The sequence below is a fragment of the Crinia signifera genome, chromosome 1 (genome assembly GCF_055691185.1).
Source record: "Crinia signifera chromosome 1, ASM5569118v1, whole genome shotgun sequence".
Classification (NCBI taxonomy): Eukaryota; Metazoa; Chordata; class Amphibia; order Anura; family Myobatrachidae; genus Crinia; species Crinia signifera.
This window is the reverse complement of record NC_139217.1, coordinates 328,462,323-328,477,981: the sequence shown is the minus strand read 5'-3', so window position 1 is coordinate 328,477,981 and position 15,659 is coordinate 328,462,323. Positions and strand designations below refer to the sequence as shown.

At 47.8% G+C, this 15,659-nt stretch overlaps 1 long non-coding RNA gene across 1 annotated transcript; it reads right to left on the bottom strand.

The window, feature by feature from the left end:
* Positions 1–2,939: 2,939 nt before the first annotated feature.
* LOC146029530 (uncharacterized) lies at positions 2,940–14,292 on the bottom strand. Its single transcript, XR_014455361.1, has 2 exons — positions 14,229–14,292; positions 2,940–4,232 (listed from the first exon to the last, which is right to left on the bottom strand). It is a non-coding gene; the product is annotated as an uncharacterized LOC146029530 (long non-coding RNA).
* Positions 14,293–15,659: the final 1,367 nt, after the last annotated feature.

Genomic DNA, 15,659 nt, shown 5'->3' with positions numbered 1-15,659 from the left:
AGATGGCTGCTGTGGCCAATTTTATCCAACAAGAGAGTCATGTCATTTTTGGGTGGATAATTGGGCACAGCGATTAGACAATACCCTGTCATGTAGGAGCCGGACTGGAGGCAAAGCCTGGGGGTAGGCTCCCCTGACAGGGTTTGTAGGGAGCTGACTAGCAGGTTAGTCATAGGAGGAGTGTTTAAGGAGAGGGTCATAGGGGGAGGGGCTTAACGGGGTGTTGGAGGGGTTTATGAGCAGGGTTCAGGCGGGAAATAGGGGTCACTGGGAGAATTTTCTCAACAGCTCCCACCCACCCTCCCTGTTTTTTATAGTTTTTAGGTAGAATAATTGATAGGATGTCTTTTTGTCACAGTGGCCTGTGCGGAGGGGGGTCCTCGAGGTTAGTGGCATTGAGGCTTAATTATGCGGCGGGGAGGGCCCCATGAGGGGGCTGGACTCCCCTGGGTGAGGTTAATTAATGAGCACTGGGTGTTGACAATTGGTGCCCTCGAGCCAATCGCTATCGGCTGGGGGTAAGAACTCCTGGAAGTGCTTAGAGGTGTGGATAGATTTATTGAGGGCCTCGGGGACCACCTTCCGTGGGAATGTTTTGGTTATTGTTAAATTTGTATTGTTTCAATAAAGATGGCTGCTGTGGCCAATTTTATCCAACAAGAGAGTCATGTCATTTTTGGGTGGATAATTGGGCACAGCGATTAGACAATACCCTGTCATGCCTATATTACAGGTCGAGTATCCCATATCCGAATATCCGTTATCCGAATTATTCCGAAAACCAGACATTCCAGAAAGTGAAAATTTATTTATTTTTTGCTAAAAACTCACTGGAGACATTTGTAACAGCATCACTGGGGACATGATATGTAACTGGCACTATATATGTGCAAGACAATGATTGCTTGGCATTCAAATTCAGTGCTGAGATAGTACACACATTTTGTTTCATGTTTTGAAACCTTGTTTTTTGAACAAATAAAATATATTTGTGTGTATTTTATGTGGTAATAAAATATATTTGTGTGTATTTTATGTGGTAATAAAATATATATGTGTGTATTTTATATGTTTATACAGCATAAATGCAAGATACTTCAAAATACATAAATGAAATATTAAAATATTCCGAAATACGGAATAATCCGTTATCCAAAATTCTCCTGGTCCCGAGCATTTTGGATAAGGGATACTCAACCTGTATATGCAATTCAGAGTTTAACATCTTCCAAATGTAACACGGAATTAATATCGTTTTTCTTATTTATTTTTTTACTTTCGGTCAGTTATGTAATTATTGTCTGTGATTGGAACCTCTGCAGTGTGAATCCTGTTCTACCCCTTTCACATCACAAAATGCAGGGTCGCACTGGGACTTTGAAACGGTTCAGTCCCTGGACAACCCTGCATTTTACTCTGTTCACATCCCCTCAGCGAACTGCCAATATTGCCGGTTCGCTGACCTTACCCAGGGGCGTGGCAGAGCATCATCGGGGGAGGTGGAGGAGGCAACGCTTAGTGCTGGCACTGCTTCAAGCACTGCCTCCTCCATCGGTGTGAACGGGAAACAAGTCACTCGATCCTATTAACCTGTTCACACCACAAAGCAACACGGCAACGAACCGGTAAGAACCCTTCTTTTTTACTGGTTCATATTGCAGTGTTGCTACCGCTTTGCAGGACCCAGTAACCCCTTTCACATCGCACCAATTACCGGGTCGAACCGGCAAGAAACCGGCATGAACCTGGTAATCACAGTAGGTGCGATGGGAAAGGGGTATAGGTTGCTTTTTATTTTACCATTGTATGTCCTATTGTCATGTATTGCTAATTGCACATTTTAACCTACGTAGTGCGTCCAAGATGGCCGCCTCGCCTGGGACTCTCCTGTGTAGAAAGAGCCGTGACTGGTTCTGATAATTATGCAATGATCTCTCCTAATCCCAATGTTCGTAGGAGGAATAATCCTTGGCATCGATAACACAAAATGTCTGTCACAACTTTGTATTTTATTCATTGTTTCTGTATTCTCTGAAAACCTAAACTTCTGTAATACGTTCATGTTATCTGTAACGTGTCCTGTGCCGAATTGGAGAAAATATTGTAGAAATATAATTCTTCTTCTTTTTCTTCTTCTTCTTCCTTTGTTAAATCTTGTTTTTATTTGTATATATTATTATTATTATTATTATTATTATTATTATTATTTATCAGGAGTAAATAACCCATATATCATATAACCGACTTGCATTATTCACATACAACACATACAAATATAATGTTTCCCTACCAAACCTTGAGCACATATTAGTCGGAGGCATTGATTCGTTACTCCATAAGCCCCGCCCATTTGTATGGTCAGCTCAGTGATCGGGGTGTAAACTTACTCCATAAGCCCAGCCCATTTGTATGGTTACCTCAGTGTTTGGGGTATAAGCCTACTCCATAAGCCCCGCCCATTTGTATGGTCAGCTCAGTGATCGGGCTGTAAACTTACTCCATAAGCCCCTCCCATTTGTATGGTCACCTCAGTGATCAGGGTGTAAGCCTACTCCATACGCCCCTCCCATTTGTATGGTCACCTCAGTGATCAGGGTGTAAGCCTACTCCATAAGCCCCTCCCATTTGCATGGTCACATCAGTGATCAGGGTGTAAGCCTACTCCATACGCCCCTCCAATTTGTATGGTCACCTCAGTGATCAGGGTGTAAGCCTACTCCATAAGCCCCTCCCATTTGTATGGTCACCTCAGTGATCAGGGTGTAAGCCTACTCCATACGCCCCTCCCATTTGTATGGTTACCTCAGAGATCAGGGTGTAAGCCTACTCCATTTACTTTCCATTACCACCTCTAATCTCATTTACCCACCAGCCCTCACTGCGACCTCCTGACCTTTTGGAGCATTTATTACTATAAATAAAGACAAATTCACACAAAATATATTTAATAAATAAATTCAAACTTTTATTTTAAGTAAAATGTATATATTATTTTTGCTCTGCATTATAAAATAGGGAATACTGGAACAGGATTGTTCCAGAACTCTTACACACTTGTCCTATAAGAGGAACAAGATGGTGGAGTCATCCATCAGCACTCAGGAGAGGAAAAACCCCCTGTGGGGGAAACCTCTGGGGACCCATGGCTGACGGACTGCCTGTCCCTCTAGGCATTAAGAGACTTTGCAGAGTTTGCCCAAACCACCCACCCACTAACCTTATATAACCCGTCATCCCTTCTGTCACCCCAAATCTGTATTTTAACTTTTTTCCCAGATGATGAAGAACGCACCCGATGGCACCGGGGGGCACGCGCATGTCCACAGTAATGGGGGGGAGAGACAAGGTAGGGGGGAGAGACAGACAAGGTAAAGGGGCGAGACAGACAAGGTAGGGGGCGAGAGAGACAAGGTAGGGGGAAAGAGACAAGGTAGCTAGCTACCCATTAGTATTAGGACTCCATGTAAGAATCAGCCAGAACCCCTTTAGGACTCGTCTCTGGTCCTATAAGGGGTTAGGGCTGCAATGATATATATAGGACAGCTCTAACTCTGTTTCCTATGTCCCCACCGGGTCTGATCTCTATACACATACACAGACGGCCGTCATGTATGTGCATTAGTCAGTAACCCATTGCCAACAGGCTGCTGGCAACACAGCAGAGGATACAGCGGAGGAGGGGACACCGCTGGTCCTCGCTGGAAAGATACTGTGTGTGATGGTAAATACCAGCGGCATATCCTGTGTATCACATGGACACTAACACAATATGCTGCCAGGATTTAGTATCACTCTTACATGGAGCCCAAACTATGATATAACTATAACAACAGTATCAGATAATAACAAAGTAATGGGTACAGCACCGTATACATCTCTCCCACCTCTGCACATTAATAAGTAGGGATCCGTACGGGGACTTGATGCAGCATAGGACACCTTGTGCCTTGCGACACGTCCTAACCGCTCCATACAGGGTTTATTCAGCATCATCCAGACACCGCCCTTAGGTGTCCCAGGCACAGCCCTAGTGGCTGCTTAGTACTGCCCCCCTAGGTGGGAGATTTGTTTTTATCCAATACTGTCCTGTCGGTCAGGTGATCAGTCATATATTACAGTAGTCGCGCTCCGAGTCTGCCGCCGCATCGCACTAACCTGCCCTTATCTCTGTCCAGTCACTAACCTTATGTGAGTATGTCCTCCTGCTGGTGAGCTGCGCACTGCCCGGAGTCCTGTGAGGTGAATGAGTGAGACAGCCTCAGTACAGCCCTGATTATGACATCACTATGACCTCACAGACCCCACCTGATTGGCCAGTTTGTGGTTTGAGGCCCATTATGACATCACAGCTCCTTTAACTTTTGCATGGCTGACCTGAGGCAAATGTGATTTCACTTCTCACTTTAAATATTACATTCACATCAGAATCTAATGTATTATTTGATGGCAGGATTTCCCTATAAATCTTTGGGAATGTGAGGTTTTATATGAACACAATTTTCACTCTAGTTACATTGTTTTCTAGCAGGGGTGGCCAGATTTTTGTGTCCTGGGATCATACCTCCCATCATAACCCATTCCAGGAAAGACAAGATGCTCTCTTTCTGGACATTCATGTCAGTGGCAGTTGCAGGGCTGCAGCACAGTCCACAATTCAGATAGGGGAGCCCCACCAACTGCCACCCCAAACACCACAGTCTGGACTCACTGGCAGGTGTGGCTCCCCTTTTTGAATTTGTGACATTGGTGCAGTCCCACCTCTACAACTACCACTGGCAGCAAGTCCAGGAGCAGAGCATTTTGTCCCTCCTGGAATGGGTCATGTTGGGAGGTATGCGGGATCTACTTTTAGTTCACATATTTAGCAGAGATCTACCATTGTCAATGGGCCTGATTCGGAGGTGGTCCATATATTGATATTTAGTTTTGCTATTCCGCATGCATGAAAGTACCGGAAACCCCTTACCGCAGACCCGTAAATCTAACTGTACGATGGCGGGCACAGTTGCACACAGCATTGCTGCCAGTAGAGATGGTAACTGTATATTTCTGTAGATATATACAGTAGCGAAGGATTGGCACTCTGGATGACGAACACAGGGTCAATTGCCGCGGTGCCTTCCACAGAAATAATATAGGGTAGATTTTCTCCTAGCACTTGAACCAATTCTGGCTTTCTGTAGATATGTAGATACATAAGAATCAAGAACTGCACAATCAGCGTGAATCTCAGCCAATCAGCGTGCGCCGTGCGGCCAGTGTTTTCAAAACAGAAGTGCTTCCCGCACCGCCGCATAGCACTAGTTATTTCTTATTCACTGAAGGGACCCCCCCACCGCCGCCAGCTTTATACTCAGCGCCGCAGGTACCCGCGCAGCAAGGACACCACTGCAGACTCCTGTCAGAAGCCGGCATGAACCCCCTTTGCAGGGGGGGGCGAGGGGCGAACTGCCGTCCTCCAGTGGCCGGCCCTGCATACATACATATACACACACATACATATACATACATACATACAGTACATATATATATATATATATATATATATATATATATATTTACATACATACATACATACACACATACATACACACACACATACATATACATACACACATACATACATATATGTATATACATACATACATAGCATCCACCTCTGAACCAGGCTCACAGGCCCTATGCTTCCCACAATAGATTTTGTTTTGCTGATCGCTCTTACACACATAGGGCCACAATGCGTACCATTCGCAAGGCGCATGTGTAGGTTTGGGCACACTCGCGACCTTACGAGTAGAAATACGCTAGCGAACAAACTCGTGCAGAGTAGTCGTAATGTGGGCGTATGGATTGGCGAGGGCACAACTGGGCGGTAACCGGGGCGTATACTGGGGTGGTGACTACATATGCTGGGCGGTGGCTTCGCTCCACTGTGAGAGCGCTCGGACTGATTGAGCTTAAAATCATTCGCTCTGTAAAAGTAAGTCTTACGCCTTGCAGGACAGCCGCTTCTCTGCCCCACATTCGCACGGGCGATCAACGCGGACAATTGCTAAAATATCTACACACAATATACACCCATGCAGCATACAAGTTTCTCTACTATTAGTTATATAATCACATATATAAGAATGGTAGATGCTATATGTGATTGGATTTCTAATAGTATTACTAATACTGGCCATAGTGACCTTCAAATGAAATTATATTGTTATATTTTATTTTGTATTTTAATTGCTCTGATACCTTTATGTTTATTTTTGGATTACATTTGATTTCTATTTTAGCACAGTCTGTTTTTTTCTCTCTTTGTGTTCTTTCTATATGTGGTCCAAGTACCCGCATCTGACTGCTGCCTGAACAGAATATTTGTGATTGCTCATAATTTGTTACACTGTGGTCCGACAGCGCACAGCCATTTTCTTCTGTTATAGGATCTATTAGTCAGCGATGATAACCAGGACGCAAGCACGGAACCACTCGGGTATTGTATCATATTAACGGAGCAGGCAGCGGCTGTACTCCAGCAGCATCAGCCTGCAGCCACTGTACCACCCATATCAGACAATTACACCCCACACACTACATCCAGGAGTCGCTCAGGATGTACTTGGTGCTGCGAGGAGCCTCTGTGCTGGTACAGAGCGGTAAGCCCAGCATATGTGGGTGTGGGGCCAGACTGATATATAGCAGCTGCAGAGGGCTCTTCACAGCACTCCGGTGCCGTCATGACATCAGGGGCACTACCGGGAGCTGGCGTTATGAAACGTCAGATGTTCAAGTTCACGTGTATTTTGTTAATTTGGCTGTGATCTACCAGCGGATGCCCCAAGATCTACTGGTAGATCAGGATCTACCTTTTGGCCAGGTCTGCCCTACAGCATCACAGAAATTTGAGGTTGATCTCAGTCGAACCCAAATCGCTGGGCCTTCAATCTGATACCTGGTCCACATGGGTTCATTGGTTCTAGAGATATTGCAGGTAAAACTATTTTTTTTTTTTCATTTCTGAAATGTAATTTCATGGCTGTTCATGTTGTTTGAGGGCAGATTTCTCTGGAACCAAACAGGCCAGTTTCACTGGACCAAAATCATCTGAAGGCCACATGTAAATGGGTCAGTTGGTTCCTAAGTGTCACACCAGGGGTCTGAGTCGACGAGACTGAGACCTCTGGTGGGGACCTGGACCGGTACCTGAACCGGGGAGGTTGGAGAGGACCCTTACGCATAGAATGCGTGACAGTGCACCCGAAGCCAATGAATAGTCAGTGGTAAAATACAACCGAGTTTTATTAGCAGATGGTTGTAAGCAGACAGGCAGTAAAGTATGCAGGAGATATGATACAGTCTATGCAGATAGCGATACTTTACAGCTGGAGGATGATGGTATGGTATCGATGGTGGAACATCGGATCCGGAGTATCGGATTTGGAGTGGAGACTGTGGGTCCGGAATGACGGACGGAAACTGGAAACAGGAGATCCGGAATATCGGACTTTACTGACGATGATGGAACATCGATGGAGAGTGATGATGGAACATCGATGGTGAGCGATGATGGAACATCGGAAGGACCAGAGTCCCGGAGCTAGGCTTGAGTGCTGGGCTGTAGAAGCAGGATCACAGGAGATGGAATAACCTGGAACTTCACAGGAGATGGAATGCCTGGAACACACTGCAGCATAGGAGAGACAACACCAGCAGGAATACACTTGCACGGAGACAAGGACAGCTGAACACACACTGGAGACAACTGAAGCACTAGCAATGGTTCTGAGAGCTCCCAGCATACTTATACCCACTGAGTGGCCAGGATTGGCCGGGCAGGTATGACTGGGAGATCAGAACCAACAGGATTGGACAGTGCAAACATGTGACTGGGAAAAACATGGCAGCCCCCATGTCTGCTATGGCGGGAAAGAGTGTTTGTGCACGCCATGCTTGTGGCTGGGAGCAATGGCGGCGGACAGACGGATTGCCGTGCACTGGGCACTGTCACTGGAAGACAGGAGAGCGGTGCGCCGCGCAGCCGCGGACCCAGCAGCGCTGAGAGTACTGGAAGATGGCAGCAATGATGGTGCACGGCAGACAGGACGCCGGCAGGGATGATACTTGAACCGCAAGCTGAACCTGCGGAGGCACTTAGCCGGTAAGAAAGTGTCTGACAGCTCGGATCGTGACAGCACCCCCCCCTTTAAGGGTGGCCCCAGGACACCTTTTAGGCTTGTGGGGAAACTTGGAGTGGAACGCCCGGATGAGTCATGGAGCATGGACATCGATGGCATTGGTCCATGATCGTTCTTCGGGGCCGTAGCCCTTCCAATCGATCAAATACTGCAGACGACCATATCGAATGCGAGAGTCCAAGATTTTACTGACCTCATATTCTGTTCCACGCTGGGTGCAAACCTTAGGAGCCTTGGGGAGCATGGAATGAAAGCGATTCAGAACCAGCGGCTTGAGCAGCGAAATATGGAATGTAGCTGGCACTTTCAAATAAGGCGGCAACTTGAGCTTGTAAGCCACAGGATTGACGACTCGCTTAACTAGAAATGGACCAATATATCGGGGAGCGAACTTCATAGATGGCACTCTCAATCGAAGATTCTTGGTTGACAACCAGACACGATCTCCTGGACGGAGGGCTGGCACAGCTCTGCGTTTCCTGTCGGCAAATTTTTTGTACCTGCTTGAAGCTTTCAGGAGTGAAGAACGAATGAGCTTCCAGGATTTTATGAATTGCCGGATGGTCGTGTCGACCGCTGGAACAGAGGACACAGGTTGCAGAGTGAAGTCAGGAACTCGAGGATGAAACCCATAGTTGGCAAGAAATGGAGTGACATTTGATGAAGAATGATATTGGTTGTTATGGCAGAATTCTGCCCACGGAAGAAGTTGAGCCCAGTCATCTTGGGAGGAAGAGACATATGTGCGGAGAAATGCTTCAAGATCATGATTCGCCCTCTCCGTTTGGCCATTTGTTTGAGGGTGATAGGCTGTGGAGAACTTTAACTTGATTTGAAGCAGGGAGCACAGGCTTCGCCAGAATTTGGCTACGAATTGAACCCCTCTATCGGAGATGATTTCAAGAGGCAGTCCATGAAGCTTGAATATCTCTTTAATGAAGAGCTGGGACAGCTTGGAAGCTGACGGAAGACCGGTGAGGGGAACGAAGTGAGCCATCTTGGTGAACCGGTCAACAATCACCCAGATGGTTGTGAACTTGTCAGACTCTGGAAGATCAGTTACAAAGTCCATAGAAATATGCGTCCAAGGACGATGTGGCACTGACAGTGGCATCAATTGCCCAGGAGGAGACTGGCGACTGGTCTTGTGCTGAGTACATTTAGCACAAGAGGAGACAAAGTCCTGTACATCCTGTTTGAGGGACGGCCACCAGTAGGACCTGGTGATAAACTCGTAAGTTTTCTGAATGCCTGCATGGCCAGCAAATTTTGAAGAATGCGCCAAACAAAGCAACTTCTTCCTTAGGGCTGGCTTTACATATCTTTTCCCTGTAGGGGGCGTGAGATTTGAAACTCCCGTTGCGGAGAAGGCCACTGGATCAATAATAAAATGTTGATGTGTGGACTTTGACTCACTATCTTGCTCCCATGAGCGGGAAAGGGCATCAGCTTTTCGATTTTGTGTCCCCGGACAGAATGACAGCTTGAAACGGAACCTGGAAAAGAAAAGTGTCCATCTGGCTTGACGGGGATTTAAACATTGAGCAGACTTGAGATACAGAAGATTCTTGTGGTCTGTGATAATTGTGATCTCATGGACAGCGCCCTCTAGAAGATATCTCCATTCTTCTAATCAGTGGCGTAACTCCCAGAGGCAATGGAGACATTGGCCGCCCGGGCGTTAGCCACTAGGGGGGGCACAGAGGAGCCGACACCAAGAGCCTGTGACTGACTTCTGCAGTGAGCGGTAACCACCCGCTGCTGCAGTTGTCACAGGAGAGGAGAGAAGTAGCCAGCGCTGCCCACAACTATTGGATGGCAGGACAAGTAATCTGACCTGCAGCAGCAGCAGCCGGGTCATCGTGACACACTACACTGCAGGAGATGAAACTGAAAGTAAACTCGTACAGCTCCTAGCAGCCCTTGCTGCCGGAAGCTCTCAGTTTACTTGTAGTTTCTGCAGCAGCCAGATCAGGAAGGAGCTGGAGCTGGTTATCTCAGCCCCTTCCCCAGCCTCCCAAGAGTTTTCTGAAACAGCCAGTAGCAGGCTCCAGAGCAGCAGTCCGAAAAGGGGGCGGGGCTAAACGGCAGGACCTTCGGCAGCATGGTGAGTGTAACTGTATCTATGTATATATCTGTGTGTGTGTGTGTGTAACTATTATACTGTATAAATGTGTGCATACTGTAGGTGTGACTGTATATGTATGCATACATGTGTTTGACTATTTATATATGTGAGTTAATTATGCATAGATGTATGTATGTATGTATGTATGTATGCATGCATGTGTGTGACTAATGCTATCTGTAGTGTCTGGGGGTCAAAGGTGCTGTCTGTAGGAGTACATCCCTCTGGGAGCCATCAATACTATCTGTAGTGTATAGGGGGGGGGGGGTAACCAATGCTATCTATGGGTCGCAGGTACTGTCTGTAGATCTGGGGGTCAATTATGCTATGTATGTGTAGTTGGGTGTATGTGTGTGTGTGTGTGTGCTTCTAATGCCAATTTGATGGCGAGGAGCTCTTGATCGCCGATGGCATAGTTACGCTCTGCAGGCAGGAACTTACGAGAGTAAAACCCACAGGGATGAAGACGTCCATCGGGCGCTTTCTGCGAGAGAACTGCCCCAACACCCACGGAGGAGGCGTCGACCTCGAGAATAAAGGGCAAGGTGGTGTCAGGCTGTCTTAACACAGGAGCTGAAGTGAACCTCTGCTTCAACAGATGGAATGCTTCGATGGCTTTTGCCGGCCACTTCGCTGGATTAGACCCTTTTTTTGTTAGGGCAGTGATGGGTGCCACAATAGAAGAGAAGTTACGGATGAATTTTCTGTAATAATTGGCAAAACCCAGGAAACGTTGAATACCTTTCAGCGAAGAGGGAATTGGCCAATCTTGGATGGCCTGCAGTTTTCCTGGGTCCATTTGTAGACCAGAACCAGAGACAATGTACCCTAGGAAGGGTATAGACTTCACCTCGAAGACACACTTCTCCAGTTTGCAATAGAGATGATTAGCTCGCAGCCGGGACAGAACCTCTTTGACCCAATAACGATGTTCTTTGATGTTATTGGCGTAGATTAAAATGTCATTGAGATATACGACTACATGTCGATACAGAATGTCCCGAAAAATCTCATTGACATAGTGCTGGAACACGGCTGGGGCATTGCTGAGCCCGAAGGGCATGACGAGGTACTCATAGTGGCCGTCTCTGGTGTTAAACGCCATCTTCCACTCGTCGCCCTCTCGTATGCGGATGAGATTATATGCGCCCCTCAGGTCGAGTTTCGTGAAGATGGTTGCACCGCTGACACGGTCAAACAGCTCGGTAATGAGGGGCAACGGATATCTGTTCTTTACTGTGATGTCATTGAGGCCGCGATAATCAATGCAGGGACGTAGGCCTCCATCCTTCCTCTTTACGAAGAAGAATCCTGCGCCAGCAGGAGAAGTCGAAGGACGGATGAATCCCTTTGCCAGATTTTCCTTGATGTAATCGGTCATGGCCTGAGTCTCTGGAAGAGAGAGGGGATAGGTTCTACCTCTCGGTGGTTCTTTGCCTGGGATAAGGTCGATAGGGCAATCCCATGGTCTGTGAGGAGGTAGAATATCAGCGCCAGACTTGCTGAATACATCTGAGTACTCTTGGTAGGGAAGAGGCGGAAGGTCTGCTGCATCGGCTGAAGAATGACGAGCTGGGAGTACCTTTTGGAGACAGGTACCGGAGCAGGAAGGATCCCAGGAAAGAATTTCGGATGTCTTCCAATCAAGGCGAGGATTGTGAAGACGGAGCCAGGGTAAACCCAGAACCAGAGCATGAGTGGCTCGGGGTAATACCAGGAAGGACAAGAGTTCAGTGTGCAGGACTCCCACTCTCACTGTAAGTGGCAAAGTTCTGCGGGAGACTGTCGCATCAGGAATCCTACTGCCATACACAGCAGTAAGGAAGACAGTCTTGGAAAGACTTTCAGTGGGCAACCCCCACTTGCGGACCAGTTCAGCAGTGACGAAGTTGCCAGCGGCACCGGAATCAAGAAGTGCGGAGACAGTCTTGAAATGCTGACCAACTTGTAAAGAAACTGGAAGTACACAATCAGTTGCTGATGGAGAGGACTTAATTACTCCTAGCCTACCCTCTCCTTGACGGGCTAGGAGGAGGAGTTTTCCTGACGCTTTGGGCATGCAGAAATTTGATGTGCAGGATCGGCACAATACAAACAGAGCTGTGCCAACCGACGACGTCGACGTTCTCCTGGAGACAAACGGAAGCGATTTATCTCCATTGGTTCTTCTTTGGAATGAGCCACTGGAGCAGCAGGTAAAGAAGGCGGAGGAGTTGGCACTTTAACTGGAGCGCTCTTGTGACGTTCTACAGCCCTTTCTCGGAAGCGTAGGTCTACTTTGATGCATAACGATATAAGGTCACTTAGACCTGAGGGTAAGTCTCTGGTAGCGAGTTCATCCTTAATACGATCGGATAGGCCATGCCAGAAAGCTGCGTATAAGGCCCCATCACACCAGGAGAGTTCAGACGCCAGAATCTGGAATTGGACCAGATATTGCCCGATGGAGCGGGATCCCTGTCTGAGACGGAGGAGTTCAGTGGAGGCAGATGCTGATCGCCCAGGCTCATCGAAGATGCGCCGGAATGTTGACACAAAGGGGGAAATTTACCAATATGAAAAACCTAGTTTTTCGTATTGGTATTTTCCCTACGACTGCATACGACTGTTTAAGTCGTATGCAAAGTCGTGTTCCGGAGGATCAGTTACAAAGCAGTCATATACGACTGCTTTGTAACCCTCCGATGGTGTAATGATTCGTATTAGCGGCCGTATATACGGCCGCTAATACGAATTATTTCTAGCAGTCTGCACGGATCAGTCAGATCCGTGCAGGCTGCAAGGTGTAAAAAAAAATAGAAAAAATAAATAAATAAAAAAAAAAACGGCGTGGGGTCCCCCCCACAGCCGAAACCAGCACCAGGCTGAAGGAGCCGGGGCCGGTAATTAAAAATCAGGGAACCCGACAAATAGGGGTTCCCCGATTTTTAACAACCAGCCCCAGGCTCCAGGTCCGGGGCTGGTTCCCAAAATACGGGGGACAAAATGAGTAGGGGTCCCCCGTATTTTAAGAACCAGCCCCAGGCACAACCAGCCGGCAGGGTAATGTCACAGCCGGGGGACACTTATAATATAAGGTCCCGCGGCCAAAACATTCTCCCTACCGACCAGTCAGCCTGGCCAGGGGCCCTGGGGGAGTGGGGACCCCCCCCAATGAAGGGGTCCCCCCCCTCCAGGACTTACCTGACCAGGCTGAAGCCTGGTGCTGTCCTCGATGCCCCTGGGCGGTGGGCATCGAGCTGATAAATGGTGTAAAAAAAAGATGAACCTATTGTTTTTTACTGTGGCACTACAAGTGCCAGCAAGCCTCCCCAGCAAGCTGGGACTTGGAGAACCACAAGTTCCAGCCTGCTGGGCATTAAAGGGCCCGCTGGCACTTGTAGTTCTACAGTTAAAAAAATAGTGCACAAAACACACTGACACACTTTTAAAATAAAACTTTATTACACACAAAGCCAACACATACTAATACTTACCTATCTTCTTCCCATAGGTCGCCCTGGTCCTGTGTCGGCATCTTCTGGTCCTGTGTCATCTTCTTCCTCCATGTCGACCGTCGCTGTCGCCGTCCGGATCCGACGAAATCCATTTGGGAAGCTGTGGAAGGAAACCATACTCACCTGTCCCAGCGCGACGTAGTCCAGGTAAGGGTCTTTGCAAAAAAACAAACCGACACCCCGAAACCAGACCGGACTGACGGAGACGCACGGTGTTTACATCGTGCGGCTCCGCCTCCCGAATGCCGCTATTGGCCGCCTTGCGGCCTAGCGGCCAATCAGGAGCCGCTAGGCCGCAAGGCGGCCAATAGCGGCATTCGGGAGGCGGAGCCGCACGATGTAAACAAACACACGTGCGTCTCCGTCAGTCCGGTCTGGTTTCGGGGTGTCGGTTTGTTTTTTTGCAAAGACCCTTACCTGGACTACGTCGCGCTGGGACAGGTGAGTATGGTTTCCTTCCACAGCTTCCCAAATGGATTTCGTCGGATCCGGACGGCGACAGCGACGGTCGACATGGAGGAAGAAGACGACACAGGACCAGAAGACGCCGACACAGGACATCAGGGCTACCTACGGAGAGAAGATAGGTAAGTATTAGTATGTGTGGGCTTTGTGTGTAATAAAGTTTTATTTTAAAAGTGTGTCAGTGTGTTTTGTGCACTATTTTTTTAACTGTAGAACTACAAGTGCCAGTGGGCCCTTTAATGCCCAGCAGGCTGGGACTTGTGGTTCTCCAAGTCCCAGCTTGCTGGGGAGGCTTGCTGGCACTTGTAGTGCCACAGTAAAAAACAATAGGTTCATCTTTTTTTTACACCATTTATCAGCTCGATGCCCACCGCCCAGGGGCATCGAGGACAGCACCAGGCTTCAGCCTGGTCAGGTAAGTCCTGGAGGGGGGGGACCCCTTCATTGGGGGGGTCCCCACTCCCCCAGGGCCCCTGGCCAGGCTGACTGGTCGGTAGGGTTAATGTTTTGGCCACGGGACCTTATATTATAAGTGTCCCCCGGCTGTGACATTACCCTGCCGGCTGGTTGTGCCTGGGGCTGGTTCTTAAAATACGGGGGACCCCTACTCATTTTGTCCCCCGTATTTTGGGAACCAGCCCCGGACCTGGAGCCTGGGGCTGGTTGTTAAAAATCGGGGAACCCCTATTTGTCGGGTTCCCTGATTTTTAATTACCGGCCCCGGCTCCTTCAGCCTGGTGCTGGTTATGGCTGTGGGGGGGACCCCACGCCGGTTTTTTTTTAATTTATTTATTTTTCTATTTTTTTACACTGTAGCCTGCACGGATCTGACTGATCCGTGCAGGCTAAAACGCAAATAGAACAGGAAAATGGTGTTCTATTTTCCTGTCGTATTTGCGTGGATGTTTCACACCACTAAGCAGCCGTATTGTCAGTACGGCTGCTTAGTAAATCAGAAACCACCATTCTTTTGAATGGTGATTTCTGTCGTATCCTATCGATGGTGTAGGGCATTCGTATTTGTAACTACAAATACGAATGTTCCATCTTTAGGACTACGAATTGTTGTATTTTTGGGATTGTAAATCCCGAAAATACAAATTCGTAAAAAAAAGGTGTATTTCTCCCTACGAATACACCTTTTTTCTACGAATCCATTTTGGTAAATGTCCCCCAAAGTCCTTGTAGTTAGACAAGATGGCATCAGATTTTTCCCATAATGGGGACGCCCATTCTAACGCTGCTCCACACAGGAGGGAGATGATGTAGGCGATCTTGACCCTTTCAGTAGGGAAGTTACTGGGTTGCAGCTCAAAATGAATCTCACACTGATTGAGAAAACCTCGGCAGGTCTTGGGGTTCCCATCATACTTAGTGGGGACA